Source organism: Tachyglossus aculeatus, chromosome 2, assembly GCF_015852505.1.
Source record: "Tachyglossus aculeatus isolate mTacAcu1 chromosome 2, mTacAcu1.pri, whole genome shotgun sequence".
NCBI classification, from domain to species: domain Eukaryota; kingdom Metazoa; phylum Chordata; class Mammalia; order Monotremata; family Tachyglossidae; genus Tachyglossus; species Tachyglossus aculeatus.
This window is the reverse complement of record NC_052067.1, coordinates 91,048,343-91,064,487: the sequence shown is the minus strand read 5'-3', so window position 1 is coordinate 91,064,487 and position 16,145 is coordinate 91,048,343. Positions and strand designations below refer to the sequence as shown.

At 42.1% G+C, this 16,145-nt stretch overlaps 1 non-coding gene across 1 annotated transcript; it reads left to right on the top strand.

Moving 5' to 3' along the window:
* The first annotated feature begins 15,689 nt into the window (after positions 1–15,689).
* On the top strand, positions 15,690–15,827 carry LOC119925092. Its single transcript, XR_005449761.1, has one exon. It is a non-coding gene; the product is annotated as a small nucleolar RNA SNORA7 (small nucleolar RNA).
* Positions 15,828–16,145: the final 318 nt, after the last annotated feature.

The window sequence follows — 16,145 nt, the reverse complement described above, 5'->3', positions numbered from 1 at the left end:
CTACAGAATTTCCTGTAGTAACAGAGTCCATATGTTTCTTTTTGTTTTTTTGTTGAACGTAGCAACCTAAAGCTGCAACGGGTACCCCCTCATTCTGGTGTTTCAGGATTTTGTGAATAATAATTTCATGGTCACCCTCTCCACACCCTTCCTGGTTTTGAGACTTTGATCACATCCCCTCTCACCTGGTGTTTTTCCAGCCCAGAGAGTCATAACCCTTTCGATCTATCCTTATGGGGAAGCTACTTCACCCTTTGATCATCTTGTTTTGTCTTTATTTCTCCAGTTCTCATATGTCTTCCCTGAAATTCTGCAGCCAGAACTGCACAAAGTATTCTGTGTGCTGGCACATCATGCCTTCTATATCCTTCCTGACCATGCCTCGAATTTTACTGGCCTTTTTCACTGCCACTGTTCATCAAAATAGCACATATATTTTGTGTGCTACCCATTGATGCTTGCCATATTTTTTGAGAGGTTATTTCCCAGTACATTTGAAATCTCTGTTAAGCTTTCTTGGTTTGCAAATCTCCACCAGCTTGGCTATGCAACTCTATTTCAGCTGCTTGGGTATCCTACTCTGGCCCATTGTCCTGTACTTTTTTTTAATGGTGTTTGTTAAACCCTTACTCTGTGCCAGCTACAATACTAGGCACTAGGGTAGATACATGATTATTAGGTTGGACATGGTCCCTGCCTCACAAGGGGATCACAGTCTTAATTCCCATTTTACAGATGAGGTGGTAACAGAAGCCCAGAGAAGTGAAGTGACTTTCCCAAGGTCACATAGCAGACAGGTGGCCGGATTAGAACCCAGGTCCTTCTTATTCCCAGCCCCGTGCTCTTTCCACTATGCCACTCTGCTTCTAAGCTGTATCCTAAGACATGCTCTTCTCTCTAGTAGTGTGATAAGTTCTGGAGCTGATACAATACAATCAGATTGGACACAATCCCTCCCCCACATGCAATTTACAGGCTGCGGGACAACAATTGTTATTATTATTATTATCATTATTTCTCCCAGTCATACTGCTTGCTTCCTCTCACCTTCAAAATAACCAAGGGTCACCTTCTTCCCCCAACCCAACCCCTCTGCTTCCTCCCCAATTCATCTCTCTGATTATTTAGGCTATGTTTTCAATAATAATAATAATAATAATGATAATAATAACAATAATACACTTCCTTCAGGGAGGGGCCTCATGGAGTGACTCCCTGGCTTCCTCTTTCTTCTCATAAGTGTTGGAGGCAGTGGAACCTGTCATCTTAGGCACAGAGAAGTAATTTGTCTAGTGTTTTACACATGAGACTCATGACAGAGCCAGGTTTAGAACCCAGGTCTTCTGATTCCCAGAAGCATACATGAGTACCTGCATGATTTTTGATGTAAGAGCACAATCATCACTCTGGAGCAATTTCCCAGTTTCCCAGTGGTTGGAGATGGCATCCGATGCCAGCCTTCCAGATTCCTCATTGTATTGGAATAGTGCAATGGGAAAGGGGGGACTTTCCCATATTTCCCAGCAGTATCGCAAAAGGAAATTCCCACCACTTAAACTCAACCACCTCCATCTGGTCTCCAATGCATCCCTTTGTTCCTCATTAAAAACCCTGCCACCTCCCTTTTTCCATTCCCGTTCTCCATCTTCAACTGTTCACTCTCGAATGGCTCCTTCCCCACTGCTTTCAAACACCCCTTAAAAACACTTCCCTTGGCTCTACATCTAGTTACTGGCCCCATCCCTTTCCTAGCTTTCCTTTCCAAATCTCATCGAACAACCACTGCTCCCACCTCCTCTTCTTGACACCCTGCAATCTGGTTTCCGTGTTTCCCCAGTCTGTAATTTATTTTAATTTTGGTCTCCCCCTCTAGACTGTAAGCTCCTTGGGGGCAGGGATCGTACCTACCAACTATATTGTCTTGTTCTTTCCCAAGTACATAGTAAGGTGCACTGCACACAGAAGGCATTCAATAAACCATTATTGATTGATTGGAGGGTATCAATTTCAATCAATCAATCAATCAATCAATCGTATTTATTGAGCGCTTACTATGTGCAGAGCACTGTACTAAGCGCTTGGGAAGTACAAATTGGCATCACATTTCCCACTGGCCAAGACATCAGGTGGGCACCATCACATCGTGCCTGATGTACCTCTGGATTTTTGTGTACTGTGGTCATGTTGCATCCAGGTACACCTGTATTTGGGAATAATAATAATAATAGCAATAATAATGATGGTATTTGTTAAGCACTTACTATGTGCAAAGCACTGTTCTAAGCGCTGGGGCAGATACAAGATAATCAGGTTGTCCCACATGGGGCTCACAGTCTTAATCCCCATTTTACAGTTGAGGTAACTATGAGTCAACTACTGTTTTAAACAGTGGGGTAGATATACGTTAATTAGTTCAGACAGAGTCCCTGTCCTACTTGGGGCTCACAATCTAAGTTAGAGGGAGAACAGGTATTGAATCCCTATTTTATAGTTAAGGAAACTGTGGCACAGTGAAGTTAAATGACTTGTCCAAGGTCACAAGGCAAGAAATTAGGTCCTCTGACCCCCAAGCCTGTACTCTTTCCCCTAGGCCACACTGTTTCCCAAAGAACCTCACTTATATAATGTGCTGTGGCTTGTACAGCAATGACCAACCGAGCAATCATCTTCCTGTCAGTTTCAAAACTAAAAAATTATGCATGTCACCAGGAATGGACAGACATACAAACAGTAGACATTCCTTCAAGGTACAATACACAACTGGTTTTTATTTTTGACATTTTTAATGGTTATTTGTAGATTCAAATAAAAATGGAGTGAGGGGGCAGGTGGCTAAAGGATCCCTGGAATTCTTGAGTGCGCTCAATGACTACCTTAGTTAGAGGTCTTGGTGAGCCAAAAGCACTGCAGTAAACCTAGCAATGTTTTAAAATTTGAAGGTAAGGTACTCATTAAGCTACTGAATCTTTAAAAGAGTGAGAGTTGCACTGATTGAAAGGGCTTTCAGGAGTCAGAAAACAGCAGGATTGTAGCCTCGTGGGAGAAAGACACTTATAGGTAGCTAAATCCTCATAAATGAACAAGTTATTTGTTGCTGAATAAAACATTTGATGACTTGATTGATTCTGAGGCAAAACATGACAGAGTGCCAGGAGTGAGCTGAAAGCAGAATACAGCTTGGAAAGTGAGGAAAGGCATCAATTTAGATAAGGAACAACTAAAAGATCCTGAAGCTTCAAAATTGATCAAATTCTCCACAGCACTCTAAATGCTTTTCATCATCATCATCAATCGTATTTATTGAGCGCTTACTGTGTGCAGAGCACTGGACTAAGCACTTGGGAAGTACAAGTCGGCAACATACAGAGACAGTCCCTACCCAACAGTGGGCTCACAGTCTAGACAGGGGAGACAGAGAACAAAACCAAACATACTAACAAAATAAAATAAATAGAATAGATATGTACAAGATAAATGAATAAATAAATGGAGTAATAAATATGTACAAACATATATACATATATACAGGTGCTGTGGGGAAGGGAAGGAGGCAAGATGGGGGGGTGGAGAGGGGGACGAGCGGGATCCCAAACGCCCCCCGAACCCGGGCCCCTTCCCCGCATCACGATCCTGGCTCCCTCCCGGTATCCATCCCGTCCCCTCCGCCTCTCCCAATTCCGCGCCCTCCCCTGATGGCTGGAGTCCCGTCTCCCCCAGCTCCAGTTTTCCCCTTGTTGCTGAGTGCTAGTGGACTACATTGTCAAAAGGATCCTCCAAATATGGCATTTTCCCTAAATGTGGCAGGAGAGGAAGATGTGTCATTATGCAACAACTTTAATTCATTTTATAGAGCCCTAAAGAGCTATTACTTCCCATTTATCAGAGGACTAACATAAAGATTGTCATCACAGAGATTCACATTTGGTGTAAAGTATCTGTAAGAAGATAACATTTTTGCAATCTATTTTAGAGAGATAAAGAATTTAAGTCCAAACTGCAGTATTGGTACTTGGGCAGATTTCATCACTGGAGATCAACTAGGGATTTGAATTAGAAATGTGGACAAGTGGATTAGATAATCAGATCAAAATAAGACTACTAGAATGCATTAAGCATCAGAAGTTAATATACCGTGTAGTAATTGATGGGAAACAACAACAGACAATGCTGTGTGGCAGAGGATAACCAGAATTTGGCCCAGGATTAAAATTTGACAATCAGTGAAAACAAAAATGACATTGAATTGCAAAAGAGATGGTGGGAGTTATTAACCACAAAGTTGTCTTGCATTTGGAAACTTCTGTTATTACTACCATGGATATAATCGTGCTTCATTAGTTTGTTAAAACAGAAGTTTCACTGGAACCAAAGTGAAGTGTCAAGTACAACTGATTAAAAGTGGCAGCATCATATTTGAGCAATTTTCAGTGCACAAGAAAAAATTAAGGATTTGTGAAGACAGGTTTGATAATAAAAAAGATAAAAATGAATGGAAGAAGCATAGATTGGAGAATAAAATCAATCAATGAATGGTATTTACTGAGTGCTTACTGCAAGTACAACACTGTAACTGAGAGCTCAGGAGAGTACAATAGAAGATTGTTAGTAGACAAGATCCCAGACTAATATTAAATGGAACTGAAATAGTGTTTCTTTGCTAACATGGGGGCTAATCATTTCTTTCAACAGTATTTATTAAGTATCTTCCATGTGCAGAACAGTTTGTTAGGTCCTGCCGTCGACCCCCAGCCCACATCCTTCCTGTGTCCTGGAATGCCCTCCCTCCACACATCCACCAAGCTAGCTCTCTTCCTCCCTTCAAAGCCCTACTGAGAGCTCACCTCCTCAGGGAGGCCTTCCCAGATTGAGCCCACATTTTCCTCTCCTTCTCCCCATCCCCCCACCCTACCTCCTTCCCCTCCCCACAGCACTTGTATATAAATTTGTACAGATTTATTACTCTATTTTACTTGTACATATTTACTATTCTATTTATTTTGTTAATGATGTGCATATAGCTTTAATTCTATTTGTTCTGACGATTTTGACACCTGTCTACATGCTTTGTTTTGTTGTCTATCTCCCCCTTCTAGACTGTGAGCCCGTTGTTGGGTAGGAACCGTCTCTATATGTTGCCGACTTGTACTTCCCAAGTGCTTAGTACAGTGCTCGGCACACAGTAAGTGCTCAATAAATATGATTGAAAGAATGAATAAAAACTAGAGACATTGTCCTGGCCTTTGAGGAGTTTACACTCTACTGAGTCAATATTTTACCACAACAGACATACAAAAGGTTAAAAATGAAATAAGAACTATACACATTTCCAGAAGAAACCCACAAATCAGAACTGGAAATATCACTCAACTATGGGTTATGTAATATGCCAGTAATATTTAAAGAAAATAGTAAAATACTAATATATTATTAAGGGGATTAACGTGACAATTAGTGAGCTGCAAATATGATTAGCATTTAAGTTAATAAAAAAGACAGCATACCTTGCCAGGAGAAGGTAGAGGAATTGTTGATGAAAGGTTTCAGGAAATAATTGAAGGCTTAGGAAAGTTCCACACCAGTTACAATTGAGCTTAAAATGGATCATTGTTTAATGGTTGCTCCAAGAGTTGTGCCATTGTCTTCCAAGAAAATTAAAAGAGGAATTGAATATATTACAAATGCAAGGAATGGTGGAGAATATATTGGAAATATAATGGGGGGGGGAAAGGCATTGATAATACAATAGAAGAAAAGTTCCGATCATTTAGATTTTGTTTGATTCCAAAGATTGATGATTAAACGAAAGCATTTTCCTAATCCCAGTACAGTTGGATTTGGGGACATATGCAAGTATATTTCCTCTCTAGATGTACCAGCAGGTCTTGGCAGATTCCACTGGAACAATTGAATAAGTTGACTTACGCATTCAAAACTGCCGTTGAACGATATTGTTTTCAAGGCTGCCGTGTGAGATACGCTCTGCTCCTGAGCTTTCCTGTAAGAGGATTCAATACCTCTCAGACAATGTAGAAGGTAGAAAAGTTTCCGCTGATAATATATTGATTTGGTGAACCTCACTGGAGAAACGTAAGTAGAGATTTGAGCGAGTATCGATTAAAGTACACAAAGAAGGAATGAAAATGAAGAGATGACTATGTTGCCTGAGGGAAAATTCATACTTTAGTGAAGACCAGTCACATAAAATGTGCAAACTGATCAAAACAGAAGACAGGTGGTGTTCAGCTTAACTGTACCAAAAGATGATGAAGGAATAAAGAAGATACTGGGCATGTTTAACTTTGTTGACAAGTTCATTCCAAATCTGGCATAAAAAAAATAATGCATTTGATGTCTCTTGAAAATACAAAATGTGCAGTGATGCTAGAAGGAAAACCATTATAAAGAACTTGATAATCAATCAATTAATCAATGGTATTTACTGAGCATTTACTGTGTGCAGAGCAAGTGCCCTTACTGGTCAAGTTTGTTGATCGAAATAACACCAAGATTTTTTTATGACATTTGTTAAGCACTTACTATGTGCCAAGCAATGTTCTAAGTGCTGGCCTGATACAAACTAATCAGGTTGGACACATCCCTATACCACATAGTGCTCTAAGTCTCAATCCCCATTTTATAGATAAGGTAACTGAGGCCCAGAAAAGTGAAGTGACTTGGCCAAGGTCACTCAGCAGACAAGTGACGTAGCCAGGATTAGAGCACAAGTCCTCTGACTCCCGGGCCGGTGCTCTACCACTAGGCCATGCTGCTTCTCCTATTTTGAAATTCATAGATTAAACCAAAATCTCCGTAGATACTTAAAGAAATAAATAAAAATGAGGAGCAGTATGCATGGAAAAATGAGGCTCAGAGTGGAGAGCAGATATCTAGATTTATGACAATTAGAAAATCATTATGTTCAAATAAAGACATACTTTTCTCTGCTTCAAAAGGATTTTTGCATTCCTTGCACAAAATGGGCATAAATTAGTTGTAACAATAAAAAAAGTGATGGAAACATTCTCACAATTACAAAACACGCATTTCTAATTACAGTTTTATGATATGAAATTGTATTATGCTCCAGGGAGATCATTATTTTTTGCAGACATATAACTAAGGCATAGGATGAAAAATATGCAAATTTGAAGTCTGAATTGGATATCATCCATGTAAATGTATTTTTAAAAACTGCAATTGCAGTTAAAATGGGGAAGATTTCTTCAGAGGCTATTCATCAAGATAACCCACTTTAAAAAAGTGATGAATGAACTTCATTTGAGATATGTTACAAAATAATTCCTTTACCGCAGGGGAGATTTAAACAGTGAGTAATCCATTGTGCATCACCCTGAAATCAGATTATCTTGGTAAAACTGACACTTCTCAGATGGAAAAAACAAACAATACAATTAACTTTCAACTGTCTTTGGAAATTACAATTAGGGAAGACACAGATAAATGAAATCCACTGTTCATTTTAAAATACTATTCTAAGCCAAATGTCCATCTTCTCAATAGATCCAGCAATCAATATTATTTCCTGATCACCTATGATGTGCTAGGCACTGCACTAAGCACTTGTGAGGGTACAGTAGAGATAAAAAAAACAATTCTGGTCCTCAAGGCTCTGCACACATTAAGCACTCAATAAATGTGGTTGATTGATTGATTGATTTTAATATCCTACAATAAAGGAATAATTGGGGATTATTTCTGTCAGCCACCATTCATTTTCCGATACCCAGTGAGCCTGGTCATCTTGATTACTCAATCAATCGATCCATGGTATTTATTGAGTTCTTACTGTGTGCAGAGCATTGTACTAAATGCTTGGAAGAGTACAATGTAACAATATAACAAAGTCCATAGGAACATTCCCTGCCCACATTGAGCTTACAGTCTAGAGGGAGTTTACAGTCTAGAGGTATCTCAACCCAAGTTTATCCATCTATGCGATTCCTATAGTAGAAAACCACAGAAATCTCCCCTGAATAAAAAGGTAGAGAAACTGAAACGCTGCAAAAGATTAGAGAATGCTGAAATTTCAAACCGTGTCAATGTTATAGACAGTGAGGGAGGTGATGGATAGCCGTCAGAGCACATCATTCGCACATCATTTCTTCAGCCTAAAACTTTGAGATAAATAAATATCCAAAGACTAAACACTACACTGTATTGGAGTGCCTGTTTCTCCGTTTTTTATCTAAAGCCTTCTTTCCCTGTGGTCAATATATTTTAGATGATTTCATGTCCCCAAGGTGTTCTAAAATGGCAAGTCAAAGGGATGCCTACCCAGACTGACTTTGAAAAAACAAAACAAAGCACTTAGTGAATAAAAACACTTGGGAAGAATTCTTGGGAAGGAAATGCTGAATGGCTCTGAAGCAGTTGTTTGATGTCAGCTCAATTGGAGAAGGAAAAAAAAATAAAAACCCAGCTTGTATTAAAACCAATCACAGAGGTCCAGACACCCAGACCACAGCTAATGACCATCAAAATCACCACTTTTATTAGACTCCAATACTCCAACTCTACATAACCTATTCAGTAGGACTTGGAGACCAAGAGTTTGGTAGCCTGGTACTGTATAGAGACGGTTCTATCCCACACAGAATAGCCATTTTGCAGCTATTTACTCTGCCTGTCTCTGCCTCTTTCTCTCTCTTTCTGCCCTCTTTCTCTCTCTTTCTGCCCCTTTCTCCTTTTTAAATGTCTTCTGTTTACTCTCTCGGTGTTCACAAAAGCTACTCATTTATTCTCTCACTGGTGGATTTTAGAACCATGTCTGCAAAGCCTGATAAAGTGAGATGTTTCTCTGTGGAGGAAAATGCTCTCTCAACTGAGTGACTGTATCCACAGCGCTCATTGCAGGGGAAAGTTCCTCCTGGGACATATTGCCGGAATTGTGCATCCTTCTCCCCGCGGTCCAGGGGTGAGTGAGGGGAGTGAGTAGAGGGATGCTCTAACCCCTTTATGGAGTCAGGAGTCAGGAAGTCTGACCTTGGCTTCCACGGAGCTGTCTTTAGATGAATTTGAGCACGGTGGATGAGCGGGATGTAATCAGAATACTGGCTGTAGAAGGCACAAAGTGGGTAGTTGGAGGGCTCAGGTGTAGTGCCTGTTCATTTAAGAGCCGCCCCCTGGCTCACTGTGCCTGGCTGAGAGGCCAGGCACATCTGGTAAGTGATTTGAGTGCGTGGCCTGCAGACAAACAACACAAATGGGGCCCACTGGGGAGATGGGGCTCCTCTCAGAGCTGACGATATATTTCCCTGCCCTGGCTCAACTACGCCGAGAGCCCCTTCACCCCGTTCTGTAAACAGAGCCAAGTTAGAGGCTTTCTTGTGCAGAGCCGGGCAGTTCACCCTGAACTTGTTTGGGCCAGAGCACATTTGGCGTTATGGTCAGTGAAAAAGCCTCTGGGCTTCAAAGGTGAGCACCGGGCTCAAACAGAGACATTTCACTGACCCGGGACTCCAGGCAGATTTCATTTCAGTGGCTGGAAGATTCCCAAAGCATTCGAGTGCACACACACACACAGTCTCTCTCACAGACACCAACATACACACCCACCCACACATTCAAACACAAACATGCACACGTGTGTGCGCACACATGAACGCGTACACTCACACACACAAAAGCTCAAAGGACCCTCCAGCTGTCTGAAAAACCAGCGAGGTTCAGTGAGGCCTAAGCAACAAAGCTCAGAATGTGGGACCGACAACTCAGTCCAGAGTCGGCATCTTGATTTCAGTAGAACAGATGTTATCTGCAAGCAATTAACATACTTGTCATCACCAGTGAAATAGATACAGAATTCTTCAAGGTTTTCTTCCCCCCACCCCTCCCTCCTTTTTCTCATCCATCCCAAGGAAAAGTGTTTGTGCACAAAGCAAAATTTTCACATTAGTATTAAAATAACATTCAGTGAGGCGAGCTGCATGTGTCAATTTTTCAGTTCATCCGGCTTTTCTTTTCTTTTCCAGAGAAAGATCCTGGAATGGTTTTGACAAATGTGAGCAAATAATTGTCAGCGGTGACAAAAGGATGCGTCGGGGCGGACGGCGCAATTTCAGGGTCTCTCATCCTCGCTTCCGGGGGCTTTTCCAGTGCGGTTGGCTGGAGGGATGTGGAGCCGTAGATCTCTTTTGCGTCTTTTGAGCTTTGCGACTCCCTGATTTTATGGCTTCCCATAAGGTTTAATGTAGTCTGATTTATGGCACTTAGGCAAATGTCAAGAAATAAATTAGGAGCAGTTCATCAAGGTAGGTTCCTGGTGATTGGTGTAAGTGGAAGGGGGTGGTAGGGTTAGATGTTCAACTGCCTTCAGTGAAAAAAACCACTGCTCTCAGCAGGAGTTTTATGCTTCTAAGGTTCTCCCAAAGGCCTGGCTGGACTAAATGATGGTGTCGTCAGTCATCTTGTCTAACACAATTGTACTTTGGCTTGAAACCCAGTTTCTAGAAGGCCGAATATGGAAAACATGTGCATTGTAGGAGAGTTCTTCCCGCCTCCAGAATCCCAGCTTCATGTTCTGTGATCCAACAATCCCAAGCAGCCAGGGTGAAAACTGAAACAGTCCATTTCTATCTGCTTCTGGCTAAGATTCTAGACCTCAGTTAATCAGTCAGTCAATTAATAAATCATACTAATTGAGCACTTACACTATGCAGAGCTTGAGCACTGTACTAAGTGCTTGGAAAAGTACAGTACAACAGAGTTGGTAGACGTGTTCCCTGTTCTCAAGGAGCTTACAGTCTAGGTGGGAAGACAGACATCAACATTAATTATGGATTAATTAATGCTGTGGGCTGAGAGTAGGGTGAATATCTGTCATGGATGCTTTTCTTGTCTCTTGGAACAGAAATATGAAAGTACCAAGTAAGGCGGGCTATAATCTTGGCATCTTTCCTTCCACCACTCTCCTCCACCTATCTCTGCTCCACTGAGAGGAGAAAGAAGTTGATTTAGACACCACAAGGCATCATAAGAGGTGAAGTTCAAGAAGATTCAAGACATGCTCAGCACTGGAAAGAAAGGTGGATTGAATATTGTTTGTCTCAGCTTTGCCCAAATCCTCCTTCCGTAGCCACAGATGTATTTCTGGGCTAAATACTACCCTTAGTAGCAAGCAGATTAACACTTGGAGCCCAATCCACCATTTTCTCTGCTGAATGAGCCATAACCTTTCTGGAATGTAAGTATTAGGCTATAGGTTCTGGACTGTAACCTCACTGTGGGTAGAAAACAGGTCTACCAATTCTGTTGTAATGTACTCTTCCAAGCACTTAGTAGAGTGCTCTGCACAAAGCAAGCACTTAATAAATGCAGTTGATTGAATTATTGATTGATTGGTATATCCGGTAGAAATACACAAATATTACCAATTAATTTTTCTCCCTAAGACTAGCAATGAATTCTCTATGATTCTACCAATTGATTTCTGCTGGGACAACCATTTCTGTTGGGACAACCATCAATCTTCCAGAGCCATTTACATTTAGTCACAGTCTCATTAACTGAGTGTTAGTTAAAAATTAACAAGATAAATGGGAACTCTAAGGAAAAGGAGGGAACTGGTCACAAAAGCAACAGAAGAAGATGTGGTGGAGAAATGTTGATCAATCAATCAATCAATTGAGTGCTTCCTGAGTTCAGAGCACTAAACTAAGAGCTAAGAGCTTGGGAGAGTTCAATACAACAGAGTTGGTAGACAAGTTCCCTGCCCACAGGAATCTTTCCTCTGGGAATGCTAATGTTGTAATTTAGAGACAAAAGCTCGTTTCTTTAATGGTACTTGTTAAGCACTTGCTGTGTGCCAAGCACTGTTCTAAGCACTAGGGTAGATACAAGAGAATCAGGTTGGACACTGTCCCTGTCCCACACAGAGCTCACAGTCTAAGTAGGAAGTAGTAGGATTCAATGCCTTCTTTTACAGACGAGGTAACTGAGTCACAGAGAAGTTAAGTAACTTGCCGAAGGTCATACAGCAGACAAGTGGCAGAGCTGTGATCAGAACCCAGGTCCTCTAACTCCCAGTCCCATGCACTTTCCACTAGGGTATGCAGCTTCCCATTTTCCTCCACAATTTCCAGTCCTCAAGCCATAGTTTGAAATCAGCATTTTCCCTCATATTGGATCCAGCAGTCTTGCTTCACCTGTAAAGCTTTCAGAAGCACAAGAAGTCCAGCACATTAGCATATTCGTTCATTCAATCATATTTATTGAGTGCTTACTGTGTGCAGAGCACTGTCCTCCCGGGGCTTGGAGACCAGAGGCAAGGCACAGCTCATGCCTGACTGCCGGGTCGGAGGAGGGCCAGAAGAGACGGGGTGGGCTTGGCCTCTTCCTCTCCCTCCTCCTTTCTTTCCTCCTTCTTTCCATCTGGAGACAATTGTCATTCAGGCTCCACTCTTGCCCCTTTCCAGCCCAGAGGGGTGGGGCAGAGGGGGCTGGCTCCAGCTATGGTGCCAGCCCAACAAAACTGCCACTGGTAAAGATTATTAGATGCCCACTGTAATTCAAAATTAAGGATTTGAACCCAAGACCTCTGACTCCAAAGCCCATGCTCTTTCCACTGAGCCACGCTGCTTCTCTAATGAACATATAAGACTCGGATCACGTTGACCACTGCCTTTTAGAAAAGCACCTTTGACCTTCTTCACTTCTCTTTAGAGACAATTTACATGAATGGAGACATTTGCTAGAGGCATCAGGTACATTTTCCATAGTTTTTACCCTTCAAGGCTGAATAAATGGAAACCTTGCCTCATAAGCAATTTCCTGCTTCTGTGGTCTAGTATAAAGACCACCAGGTTTTCCCCACTTAGCTTTCCTTTCCAAAGGATCTGATGGTCCAGTGTTAGGCTTGGAGCCGGTCCCCTGTCCCTTTCCACAGATGGTCTAACAATTTAAGGCAAAGTCAGGAAATCTGAGCATCCCTTTCCAAAGGAATGATTTTTTGTGATTGGGGAAGTCTTTGCTTTGATCTTTTTTCTTAAATGTTCTGCTGGTTTTGCATAGCACTTACACGGTGCTTTATCACTGAACTATCTGTGGATTTAAAAGAGCATTCAGTTAAATTTTTTATTTCTGGTGTGAGTGAGATTTGCTCAAAAAGGGAAAGCTGGCTGAGGGAATAAAAACTCTCCGGATCTGGCTGCCGGATTCAAATCAAACCTTCGGTAGCTCAGATAATTTCAGTGAACATAGCTCTATTCAACTCTTTTTCTGGCTCACGCCCCCCCGCTCTGCCATGCCTCCGCAGGCTTCTGGGTGCTACCTGAGGTTCAAATCCAGAGAGAGGTTGTCCTTATGGTACGCTAGGCCTGATCCGAACTCTCGAAGAGAGCTTCATGTAAATGCTTTGGATTGTTCATATGGTAGCATTGTGGGTGGATACTGAATTGATAATTTCATAAAACTTCCCTTCAGGCAGGGAAGCCTGCCCAGTTTTCTTGGAGAATGCCCCAACCTCCATTTTTCCAATGAGCAGAAAGCCGTAAGACCCTTCCAAACATCTAACCAAGAGTACTGAACCAGAGCTGAAGGCCCAAGGAACAATACTGTCTAATTGATACTGGCCCTGCAAGCTTTGGAGGCTCCATCAACACCAACAGTCCCATATTTAACACTTAATAACATTTCCACCTTCCACACTCTTTAGACTATGAAGCCTCCAAGCGGAACATTTTGAAGTTTGTTGTAACTGTTTGTTTATCCGGAGCAATGCCAACACAAAGAGTCTCAGCTTTAAATTGGCTCTTACAAGTTTGATTCAAAGGCAGAAAGTTGCATTTTTTTCTGCTTTTCATATTGTAGGGCTCAGCAAAGAATCTTGGAGAGCCTTATCATAATAGAAGGCTCAAACAAGTCTCTCCAGGACACTAATTAGAGTTTCGGCGCAGACTACCATGTATCCTCAAACAATTTCCTTCAACTTTCAATACGACTAACACTCCTTGGAGTCATGAGACCATAAGCAAGGCCATAGCTGGGCCTGGCCAATGGTTCTTCCAGCAGAATAACATGTCTTTTTCAGAGTCAACAGGATGCCTGAAAGAACGAAAGGAACCCATCTACAAATGACTGCATTGTACGGCTTTAAGTGTTTAGTATGGTATTTTGCACACATTAAGTGTTCAATAAAAATGATTGACTGATTGAGAATAATAATTGCATTATTTTTTCAGCGCTTACTATATGCCAGGCACTGTTCTAAGCTCTGGGGTAGGCACAAGCTAACCAGGTTGGACACAATCCCTGTCCTAAATGGGGCTTCCAGTCTCAATCCCCATTTTATGGATGAAGTAACTGAGGCACAGAGATGTGAAGTGACTTGCCCAAGGTCCCACAGCAGACAAGTGGTGAAGTAGGGATTAGAACCCATGTCCTTCTAACTCTCAGGCCCGGGCTCTATCCACTAGGCCATGCCAGCGGTGACCCTCCTGAACTTCCATCCTCATGATTAGTGGTTGAACATTTAGCATCCCATCATTCCCCTTCATTCCAGCATAAGGCTGGGAGCCTGTTTCTAGTCTCATCTTGGCCACTGGGTGACCTCGGGCAAGTCACTTAACCTCTCTGAACCTCAGTTTCCTCAACTGTAAAATGAGGCCATGGTAACTGCTCTCCCTAGATCTCTTAGATTTTGAACTCCATGCCGGAAAGGAACCATGTCTTAATGGATGAATTTGTGTTTTCATGGGTAGTTAGCACAGTGCTTAGCAAGTGCCAAATGAATACTGTAACCCATCAATAAATTGTATTTGTTGAGTGCTTACCGTGTGCAGAGCACTATACTAAGCGCTTGAGAGAGTACAACACAACAGTATAGTAGACACAATCCCTGCCCACCAGGAACTTAACGTCTAGATGGGGAGACAGCCATTAATATAAATAAATTACAGGTATGTACTGAAGTGCTGTGGTTCTGAGGAGGGTAGTGAATAAAGAGAGCAATTCAGAGTGGTGCAGAAGGGAGTGGGAAAAGAAGAAATGAGGGCTTAGTCAGGGAAAGCCTCTTAGAGGAGATATGCCTTCAATAAGGCTTTGAAGGGGGGGAGAGTGATCCTCTGTCAGATATGAAGAGGGAGGGCATTTCAGAGGCAGGATGTGAATGAGAAGTCAGCAGCGAGATAGACTAATTCAAGGTACAGAGTAGTTTGACATTAGAAGAGTGAAATGGGTGGGCTGGGTTAGCAATGAATGAGGTAACTGAACATAACCTCTTTTGAAATTACCTGGTACTTTCTGCTGTGCAATTTCCCAAAGGAGGAAATTCCACTTGCTAACCCCTGATAGGTGAAGGCCAGGACCAACATGTTGTATAAGGGAAGCATGCGCAGGCCTAATTTTGTTTCACGATACCTGTTAAGTTCCAGACCTTGTACTAAGTACTAGGGTAGATAAAAATCAGTCAGGTTGGTTGCAGTCCCTGTCCTACATGGGGATCACAGCCTAAATCAGAGTTGGAGGATTTAATCCTCATTTTACAGATGAGGTAACTGAGGGACAGAGAAGCTAACTTGCCCAAGGTCATACAACAGGCAAATGATGGAGACAGAATTAGACCCCAGGTTCCCTGACAAACAGCCTGGCTCTTTCCACTAGGCCACACTGCTTCTGAAGTGTGACAATTACCACTAGAGAGAATAAATTTAGGAGCTTCTGACAACTTCTCACCCCTCTCAGGGTTGTACCTGGAGAGTTTCCGGTACTCTACCAGTCTCGGCTGCAGGAGGGAGAGTTAAGCAGAGGCCTACGCTTTCCATTTCTAGCTTGGGCAGTGGCTAGCGAGTGGAAGGCAATTTGTTACAAGTCAAAATTCACCCATGCTGGGCAGCAGTGGTACGGGAGAGAGTCGAGGGTGGAGACTCAAGATTACTGTGCGGAAGGAGACAATGGTAAACCACTTCCATATTTTTAGCAAGAAAACTCTATGGATACACTACCATTCATTCATTCATTCATTCATTCATTCATTCATTCAATCGTACCAGAACGATTGCAGTTGGAGAGTGGGACATTCTGGGAGAGATCATCATCATCATCATCAATCGTATTTATTGAGTGCTTACTATGTGCAGAGCACTGTACTAAGCACTTGGGAAGTACAAACTGGCAACATATAGAGACAG